General features: G+C 45.1%; 1 long non-coding RNA gene across 1 annotated transcript; it reads left to right on the plus strand.

Moving 5' to 3' along the window:
- Positions 1–1,616: 1,616 nt before the first annotated feature.
- LOC115273657 lies at positions 1,617–3,329 on the plus strand. The gene is made up of 2 exons (XR_003900886.1): positions 1,617–1,685; positions 3,122–3,329. It is a non-coding gene; the product is annotated as an uncharacterized LOC115273657 (long non-coding RNA).
- The last annotated feature ends 6,797 nt before the right edge of the window (positions 3,330–10,126 follow it).

Consider the following 10,126-nt stretch of genomic DNA (forward strand, 5'->3'; position numbering starts at 1 on the left):
CATGAATGCACCACCCTCCAACCCCAATCTGTAGAACTTATTACAGTAGGTCTATTGATCACACTATTAAAATACCACATCTACTTTGAGGTTTGATGTGGAGAACAAAAAAATGAATGTAGATGCATCAAACCTTAGTATTATTTGCTGTTACCAGTATTATTACTGTCAAGAACTAAATTAAGATTCTAATTGAATATCACTTTTAAGAGTAACATTACATTTATAGAAGAAATGTTCCTCTTTTGATTTGATCCAAAGAAAAACCTAAGGAAGATATTGAGTACATGAGGTACTTAAGAACTTCTAATGGTTTCTCAGTGACCTAAATACCTTTTTTTTAAATGATTCCCAAAATTGTATTGTATTGTCAAGAGAACTGGCCGACAAGAAAACTCAATCCCATCAGGGATGACATATAAAAGCCTTATCGATAAAGCCTTACAATCCTTGGTCTTATTCCAAGTTTCTTAAACAAATACCATTTTGCTGCTCTCCAGGTCTATGAGCTGCAGGCAAACAAACTTTGCCCTTCCCAATTCATATTTACCCAGACATTCAGTCTAATGAAGGTGGAAGGATGTGTTACCCAACAAGGAGCCACAAGCTTTGATAGCTGCCTATATTTCTTTTTGCAGAGGCTTCTATATGAATCTTTCCTTAGTGGTTTCATGCTTAAAATGTCATCATCTGACTGCTGTGATTAATTGTGGTATCATATTTTGGATGAAGCAGTTAGGGAAGGACTTTTGTCTCATTTAAGAGTGGGGAAATTAGCTTGCCCCAAATGGAAGGCCTTGACATCATTAGCCAGTTCAGGAATCACATGTTATTTTATTAAATTAAAGTGGTAAACTATGGAGGCATTCTTTAATTTTATCATTTATGATAAGCAATTGTTTGAAAAAGGGGGGAAGGTCGTCTCTTGGCAGAGCTCAGTCAGGCTCTGCTGAGCAGGCTTTCTGAGTTTTCCTGGGTAGATTCACCCTTGTTCACCCAGGTTTCCATGTGGTGCAATCACAATGGTCTGTGCTCATCCTGACTCACTGTGAGGGAAGCACCTCCTTAGCATCTTGACTAGACTTTGATAACTGCATTTATTCTTAGAGAAACTGAAGCAGAGAAGGATCACAAGGTGCTGCCTGAAAGATGAGAGTTACTTGGCTGTCCTGCACACACTTTTTTGTAACAATTTTAGTTCAAACGTTTTAATAGAGCAGGCTTTGTCATTGGCAAATGGAAGATGCCATTTTTTTCTCACTATCTAGTGCTGCTTAGGCCAAGGGGACAGGAGGTGTGAATACAGGAATGCAGAGACATGAGCCAAGTCAATTATATTTTTATTCTTATCAAATTTTCTCAAGCAAATTGATTCCCAGAAAAGACCAGGGGTCATATAGTTCTATTTCCCTCTTCTAACAGGGCCAATTGCTTCAGAAGTTATGTTAGACATATGATTTTGCCCATTATCCTTTGTAAAAAATGTAGGAGTCTAGAGTTAAGAAAAAACCCACTAAACCTTCTTCTCCTTGGAAACCAATCTGGAGCTAAATGGGGAAAAAAAACCAAAACATCCTGTGATGTGACTGACAACTGAATACAATGAAGGTCCTGAGAGAGAACAATATTTGAGAACTAAGCTTTAGTCTGAACAACTCAAGAGATGAATTTCCTGGAGCCCTCAGGTGAGACCAATCTTAGACATACATCACAACTGGACAGTCACCATACACAGAAAGCGCCGGGTCTTTGCTGCTGACAAGCATTCTGCAAGGCAGAAATTTATACGCTCATGTATTCAGACATAAAGGTTTGAATTCTGTCTTGGACCTTTAATAGTTGTGCTAGCTTTGGCAAGTTATTTAACTTTCTTAAACTTTATTTTTTCATCTGTAAAGTAGGGCTAATGCCACATGAGTGGGAGTAAACATAAAAGTTAATGCAGAAAGGAAGCTTAGCACAATGTCTGACATATAACACATCTTCAATAAATATTAGCTATTAAATATTAACAGTTAAAAATAGGGGAAAAATATCAAGACTGTGTACAATCCGGTGGGACTCAAGGATGGATACAGAAATTAGCAACCTAAGAGAGTCATTGGCCAAGATGAGCATCTGAGATCTGATTACAAACCAAGCAGGGTTAGTGCAGGGATTTTTAGCCACAGAAAATAGATGAGAAATCAGGTCTGAACCAGGAAGTAGGTACTAGATTTTGGAGCAATTTCAAAGCTGACCCATGGGTGTGGGGCTCCTTTCTGTCTGGGTCCTCTGGTCACTCTCAATGGTGGGCATAAATTCTTAAAGGAGAACTAATCAAGTACACACCAATAGTCAAACAAATGTTCTTTCGTTTTCTCAAAATCATTATAGCCAAGCTATAGTGTCTTCCTCCTCTTCCTCACCAAGCTATAGTCACTTCCTCCTCGACTTGTCAGTTGATCGGTGCAATGGGATAGTGGTTACAAAACTCTTGCTGTGTTTTGAGTCTCCTGGGGCCCATCTGTTCCCAGGATGGGAACACCCTAACCACAATCCCTACAGAGTATGTGATTTAACATGTGATCCAATTCAATCCCTCCCCCTCTCCAACCAGTTTCAGCTGATTGGACCATGAGCAACACCTGCATAGCAGTGGGACAGCAATGGACTAACCAGTGCCTGGCTTTAAAAAAAGGAATAAAGTTAATAAGACTCTTGCACTTGGGGATTTCAACCAAGAAACACAATGGGAAATTCCAGGTGGCACAGTTAAAAGTCCTGAAAGTGAATTATTGGCTCATGTGCACAACACTCTTAGGAAGGGTGGAGTCACAAAGAAAATTGATAAGGTGACATAGAATGGAGCAGAGAGGCTCAGAGACACCACAAGAAGGAAGATGACAGAGCCACCACATTATGGAACCATCTTTTGGGAGATTTGCTTCTTGATCTTTTTGGGGCCTGGTGTTCAGCATTTTCTGGAAACTTTTTTAGTTTTGCCCAACACTTCCCTCCATTTTATTTGAGGTTTTCTTTTCTTGCCATAATCACAATCCTAAAAACGCAGAATCCCTATATTGCTTCTAAAAGAAGAAGCAGAAAAGAACCAACTGAATAACATGTTCCTTTTCTGAAGATCTCTGCACACTAGCTGATCCTTTGAAAATGACCCAGGAAAAGTATACGCAGAATATCAACAACTGGCTGGTGTAGTCATGGGGAAGCCCATGACTTGAATCCTGTTCCACTAAGCGAAGACGTCTCACTCTTCCCCACCAATGCATCTTTGTGTTGCTGTAGAGAGTCCCGGTGACTCGGGGAGAATAAATATAAGATCTGAAATTGCACAGACCATGGTTTGAAATCCAACCACATGGACTTGGGTCAGTTACTGTTTTGTTCCAGTAAGGAAGATCTTTATATTATGCTCTATTTATGTATGTGTTTGTTTCTATCATTACAGACTCATGGTTTCTTATTTTATTCAATGGGTATGATCAATTTTATCATTATTTATTCTCATGCTGTGCTAGCCCCCAATTTGGCCAGTGGGGCCCTTCAAGCTGGCTTCTATGTCCTCTGGGCATGTCCCCATCATTCCTTCAGCACCCCTTGACAAGTACTCATCTTGTATTTTCATCGCCCTAGCCTAAAAAGAGCCATTTCCCCAAGAAGATCTGCTTTGTACTAGTGAAGGATAATACTTAGAAACAGAGATCTTGATGCTAAATATATTCATTGTTTGTGGCACATCATCATTCTTAGCCTACATTTATTTCTGTATCTATTTAAAAACCAAAAACAAAAACATGAGTCCATACTAATGTCCCCATTTCTAATTCAGCACCATCTGGATCGCCCCCTATCAAGCCCCATCCCCCTTCTCCAATACCATAAAACTAAAGGCAGTGACTGTAGCTTTCGGAGCCAATTGCTCCCTCTATAAAGTGAGGATGATAATAAATTCCTTGTCCAGCTTTTGTGCAGGTTAAATGTAACCGTGTTTATAAACATCGTCCCACAGGGCCGCACTGTAGCAGGCCTACTGCATGCCCACACAGTTCCTTGTGTGAATGAGACAAAATATGCTTCCTCAAGGTGGACAGCTTGGCAGATGCACTGTAAGTTGGCTTCTTGCCCCAACTCTCTCCCTGGGCTGGGGCTTTTGTGGAGTTTGCAACGTGAATAATAACCCATGCCTGCATCACAGGCACTGAGTAAAAAGTTATTGTTAGGATAGATACATATGCATATTTTTCACACAAATGTTTCATAAATAGGAGATCAGACAAACCTGTCGCCAAGGTTTCAGTCTGATATAAAACTCAGTGCAACTCAGCGCACCATCAGTAGAACCAAGCACACTTCCAAGGTCATAATGGAAATCTGTGTGCATTCACCTAATACAGGTCATTCTTTACCCTGCTGCCTCACTATATCTCACCTTAAACCCTGAATCAGAAGCAGGTTGAAGTGAAAATAAATCCCATTCCTGTCATCCAACGCCTCAACTACCAGCCAAGAAGTGGTTGATCTTACTTATAATACAGGGCACATAAATCGAGAAAATACTAAAGGGGGAAAAGTTCACTTAATATGTTTGTGGAGCATCAGATTTGCTGGCAGACGTGTGGGTTATAACTGCCAGAGTCCCCACTACTGGAGTGTTCCACCCGCTCCCTTTGAAGACAGGAAAATCTGTTCACCCCCAGTTCCCTCAGATGCTCTTTTGCAGGGCTTAGTGGCTTTTAGATGTTGGCAAGAAACCTAATAAATCCAACTCAATGTTACAATTAGCAGTAGCTCTGAATTGTAGAGCATTAAAAGTAACAGACTTCTAAGGTGGCATTTTTTTCTGTGGAAGATGGCAAGGCTGTTAGAATAACATCTGCATTAGTGAATGGGGTAGAGACAATATAGACTGTCCCCTTTGAAAGAGGTCCACCCTGTACAATGTGACCGTGATACAAGACTCCTGGCACTGTGGCTACCACCCAGCCAGGCTGTTCTCGTGAACCTTTCAGCAGGGAGGGAGTAGAAGTGGAAGAATTCAGAACCCTGGTGTCTCTCACTTCCTGAGCCCGGTGACAGAGACACCCAAGAATGCCTTGGGGGATTAAAGAATAACATCCAAGAGGCCAAGCAGAGGCAACATTATTGCTCCCAGAGTCCCCAGCTCCCATCATGTGCTTTCAAGAGTTTCAAAATCCTCAGACTCATGAAGCCCTCAATCTAATGGCTTACCTTCCGTGAGGAAGACCACGCAGAAGCCAAGCGGATGAGCTCTCCCAGGTTTGTTTTCAGGAAGCTGTTCCCCCACTGTGTAGGCACCTGAGCCCTACCAAGGAAGAGAGGAATGAGCTTTTTAAAAAGGGAAATCTGAGAGAACCTAGCACAGAGTATGCATCTAGGCAGGGTTTAATAAACAGGCCCCCTCCTCTTTCTTGAACAGGACCCTCTCCTCTCCTGCTGAGCACAGGAGACAGGAATGAGTTTGCTCTTTCCAAAGGAGAGCTGGGTCTGAGGATTCTCTGGGTCACTGAAAAAAACTTGCTCCTGCTTCAATAGCCAGGATCAGGATTAGCTCTCATCCTTGGCCCACTTCAAGCCCCCGGGTAAGTTACCACCCCACATGGGAGGGAACCTCACCCTGGCGCGAGGGAAGAGTCCCAGCTAACTGTGTGAAGACCAGCTCTCTGTGGCAGCTGGGGCCTCTAGCTGACCATTATAGTCACCGGGGTCACTGGCCTGCCACACCTATCCCCTCCCCCACCCCAGTTCCTCGCAGAGCCTGAGGGTCAGAGGTGGACAGAGCAGGGACACCTGGGTGGCTGATTCCGTTGGGCGTCAGACTTCAGCTCAGATCATGATCTCGCAGTTTGTGGGCTCAAGCCCTGTGTCGGGCTCGACGCTAACAGCTCAGAGCCTGGAGCCTCCTTCAGATTCTGGGTCTCCCCTTCTCTCTGCCCCCCCCCCCCCGGCTCCTGCTCAGTCTCTGTTTCTCAATAATAAATAAATGTTAAAAAAAAAAAGAAAGAAGTGGACAGAGGGGAACTCGAGCCCATTCCCTCACCTACCAGCTGTCACAGGGGCAAGTCATTTACAATTTCTTCATTAGTAAAATGAGAGTCGGGTATGTGTTTGCTAAGGCTGCGGTGTGGCTCAAGTGTGACAAAACGGGAAGTACACATATTAAATGTTAACCCTTACCGCTCGGACCTGGAGTTCGACCACTTGAGGGGCACTCGGCTCAATTACTCTCGCCCTCCTCCCGCGCTCAAACCGTTCGCTGCCTCCTGACAGAGGTACGATGTTCAGGTACCAACACCTCAGCATCACTTTCCTGCAGGGACACTGGAGCGGCAGCGAGTCAGAAAACAGGCACGTGAACACAAGACCGGAATTTCTGAAGACACTGTTGCAGAATTCCCGAAGCCGCTGGTCAGCCGGCCGCGGGCCCGGGGCCCTCCGCCGTCAAGGTGCTGCTCTCACCGACACCAAGCGAGTAGCATGGCTCCGAGACACGACATTCGGGGAGGACACCTGATGAACCGGCTGCGGCGGCACCTCTGCGCGGACGGTGCACCGCGTCCCGCGCTATCAGTTCGCGCATCAGGGGAACGCCAAGAAGGCCCAGAAGGCCGAGATCCCGAAACCCACAAAGCCGCAGCACCTGGAGCCCGACTTCGGGCTCTGAGAATCACCTGTGGAGCTGCGCGCAGGTGCACCTGCCGCTCAGCAGCCCGCGGGAGGCTCCGCCCACACCACGTGGGCAGGTCACGGGCCTCGGGCTGACCCCCAGTTCATCCCTGGTCTCTGGTGTGCGGCAACGAGATTGCCTGGATCTTGGGGAAGTTTCTGGAGGCCCCGACGGCGTGCGTGTGCGCTGGTAGAGCCGTTGCTTTTCCACCTCGTACATGCAGCCGACGCCATCGTCTCGCCATCCAGCACCGGGGCCCTACTCCTACTCCTGCTACTTGGCGGTCACAGAGCTGCCCTCGTGTAGGAGTTTGCTTTAACTCTGCATGGAGGAACTCCTGACATCCAGGAAAATCCCCTGACGTGGGTGCTGGTCCTATCCAACCCAGCCCTGCCCCCCGGACCATAGCTCCTCACTAATAAAGTGCCAGGTGTCAGCACGAAGTCGAGAAAAAGGAGGAAAACTGGGGCCACTGCCAGGTAACCTCATTAACACGAGTGGTAAAGAAGCAATACCCCAAAGCCCACTCTAATGTGAGGAACTGACTGCAAAATGAAGAAAACTAAACCAAGCAAGGAAGTACAAACTGGGGCTCAGACCATCATTTTGGAAGGAAAAAAAATAGAGAAAAAGCAAAAACTATGACAAAGCATCCAGTGCTGAGAACATTCTGTGGATTTTAACCCCGTGCATGTAGGCAATTAGAGTGCACAGAAGGTCCCTGAAGAACCCATAAGTTGAACTAAACTATAAGCAGTTATTTTCAAAATCCAGCACAGAATTCTTTCTAGACTGTGAGACTCAGTAGATGTGAGGTGCAGCCGGGCTGTAATAGTGGGTTGAGTGCCTGGCTGAGCGAAGTCATTTAAGACTCAGCTCCATCCTCCATGAGAGGGGAATAACAGGCTCTGTTTCACAACACTATTGTGACGGGTAAATGAGAGAATGAATTTAAGATACTTAGCAAAGCGTTCAGCATTTAAGTACCTGATAAATGTCTTGGTGTTATTATCATGGTCTTCCAACTTGTTACCAGGAAGCAGCAGTCTTGGAAGTGATATTACAGTGTAGAGTGGCAGGAAGCATCAATGATGGCAAACCAGCATCTGATTGTTACTCCAAATAAACTCCGCGACTATAGTCAATTAAAGAGAGAATACCTCCAAAGAGGAAAGTCTAAGCCTATTATAGTGCACTAAAAAAAACTAAAGAAATAAAGCAGAGTCAAACTTTGTAACTAGAAATAAGGGCCACCACTACCCCAAAAGCTCCACGCACCACTGCCCAGCAAAGGGGAAGCTACCCCACACAGAAGGCCCCTTAGTGAGCCAGAAAAGCATCATTTAAACTTACCACCAGCAGAATACAACTGATTCTAGGGTTCCTAAACCCATACATCCCTGCAGAAGCCTTTATAGGTGGGTGGAGAGTCCGTTAAGATCTTCAGCAGGAGAAAGGAGCATTCTATGAACGATTCAGGACAGGCAACTGCAGGATTCTGTGGACATTAGTTATCCTTAGTACTACAAAATTTTTAATGTTGAAAATATATACAAGCATGACAAATGACAAATGGGGGAGCACCAAATGACCATTAGGATTATAGCATGTGTGTGAATAAGCCATCAAAATAGTCTCTACAAATAAAGAGCCATAAAAATGCTAATATTCCCACCTTTTACTAGTAATAATAATGCATCATCAGGCTGAAACGGTTCCTTAGGTACCTTATGTTCTCTGCTAGAATCAAGTCATTAATCCCATTTATATAGCTAATGGGGAAGCCCTAAGTCCAAATTAAGGTCTTGAAGAAAAGGACTGAAATTAATGACAAAGGGGAATCATTTTTCTCTACAGATATCAGGTTGCTTTGCTAAAAAAGGGCTAAATAGCACTTTTTTGCCCCTGAACTTTACTTTGAATAGTGAATAATCTACTCAGAAAAGAAACAGTTAATAAACCCACATCAGTAGTTTCTGAGCTGGTCAATTCAGACATTGCCTGGCCCCTTAATATGTCTCCTTCCCTAAAGTATCCATGTTCCAGTCAGCTCTTGGAGTGTGCCAGAACAGCGATCCGCATGCCATACCGCACTCCCCCAAACTCTGCAAGGTGATACAGTTCTAGTCTGCATGTGCTTTAGTGAATTCCAGGGTCAGACAGACACACAGATGTGGGTTACATCCAAGCTCTACCAGCATCTGAAGTTCTGCATCAGTCAACATCTGTTAGGGGAGTTTTCCTTGTCTTTGAAGTGGATGGGGAAATAAAAGCACTCTTGGTATTATCTGGACAATTGTTTATGTTAGTACTAAGTGACTTTAAAGAAGGGAAGGAGGGGGCTGCCTGGGTGGCTCTGTCGGTTAAGCGTCCAACTTTAGCTCAGGTCATGATCTCACAGTTCATGGGTTCGAGCCCTGTATCAAGCTCTGTATCAGGCTCTGTGCTGACAGCTCAGAGCCAGGAGCCTGCTTTGGATTCTGTCTCCCTCTCTCCTTCTACCCCTCCCCAACTCACGCTCTCTCTCTGTCTCTTGAAAATAAATAAAAAATGTTAAAAAGAAAACTTTAAAAAAATAAATAAATAAAGGAGGGTGGGAGGAAAACAAGGCTGGCAGAGAGGGAGGACTCACTGAAGAGCCACAGCTTTACCCAACAGACCTGAGAGAGGACAGGGTAGAGGGCCCTCCCCGGAGCCTAAGGTCTCTCCTCCCAGAGTTTGGCCTGGTTCTCAGTCACTGAAAGGTCCAGGAGTGAGAAAGCTGGGAAGCCAAATAGAGCAGTGGCCTCCTTGGAGCCACACCAGGTGGCCCTCTGAGCTGTGACAGATTTTGCTCTTTGCTGGGGGGGGTGGGGGGGGGAGTCTGTGCTGTAAGAGCACAGAGAGAGGGAAGTGCTAGTCTGTCTTGTTGCTATGCTCCCAGCTGAGCAGATCTCTGCTGAACCACTGCGTCCTTGCTCTGCAGTTACAGTCCTAATTAGAGGGGGAGGTCACTGCAAAGGTTCTTAATGCACCTGAGTGACTATCGTCAGCCATTCTGCCCACACATAACCTCTGAGGGGAGCACTATGAATTCCTTCTCAGTATCAATAGGCAGCTACTTTTCCCAAGTAGTTTCCCTCCCTATTTTGTGCCCAGAATGTGGTGGCACCTTATCCCCAGACGCATCTCAGGCCCCAGGCTCCAGGTGACCACAAAAATGAAATAGGAGGCCCAAACTTCTGCATTGGGGTCACATGCTTTGGTATAAGTAGAGTGACCATGCAATTTACTATCCAAAACACTGGTGAAGAGAAAGCACTGTAATAATGACACCAAGATAACAGGCATAAACTGGGACTTCCCTCAGCGAACAGGGGCACAGGGTCATCCTAAGTGTAAGACATGGTGCTAAAGCAAGGAGTGATGTTAGCTAGGCCTCACACTTTGGGAATTCCCATG

This window comes from Suricata suricatta, chromosome 2, assembly GCF_006229205.1.
Source record: "Suricata suricatta isolate VVHF042 chromosome 2, meerkat_22Aug2017_6uvM2_HiC, whole genome shotgun sequence".
Taxonomy (NCBI): Eukaryota; Metazoa; Chordata; class Mammalia; order Carnivora; family Herpestidae; genus Suricata; species Suricata suricatta.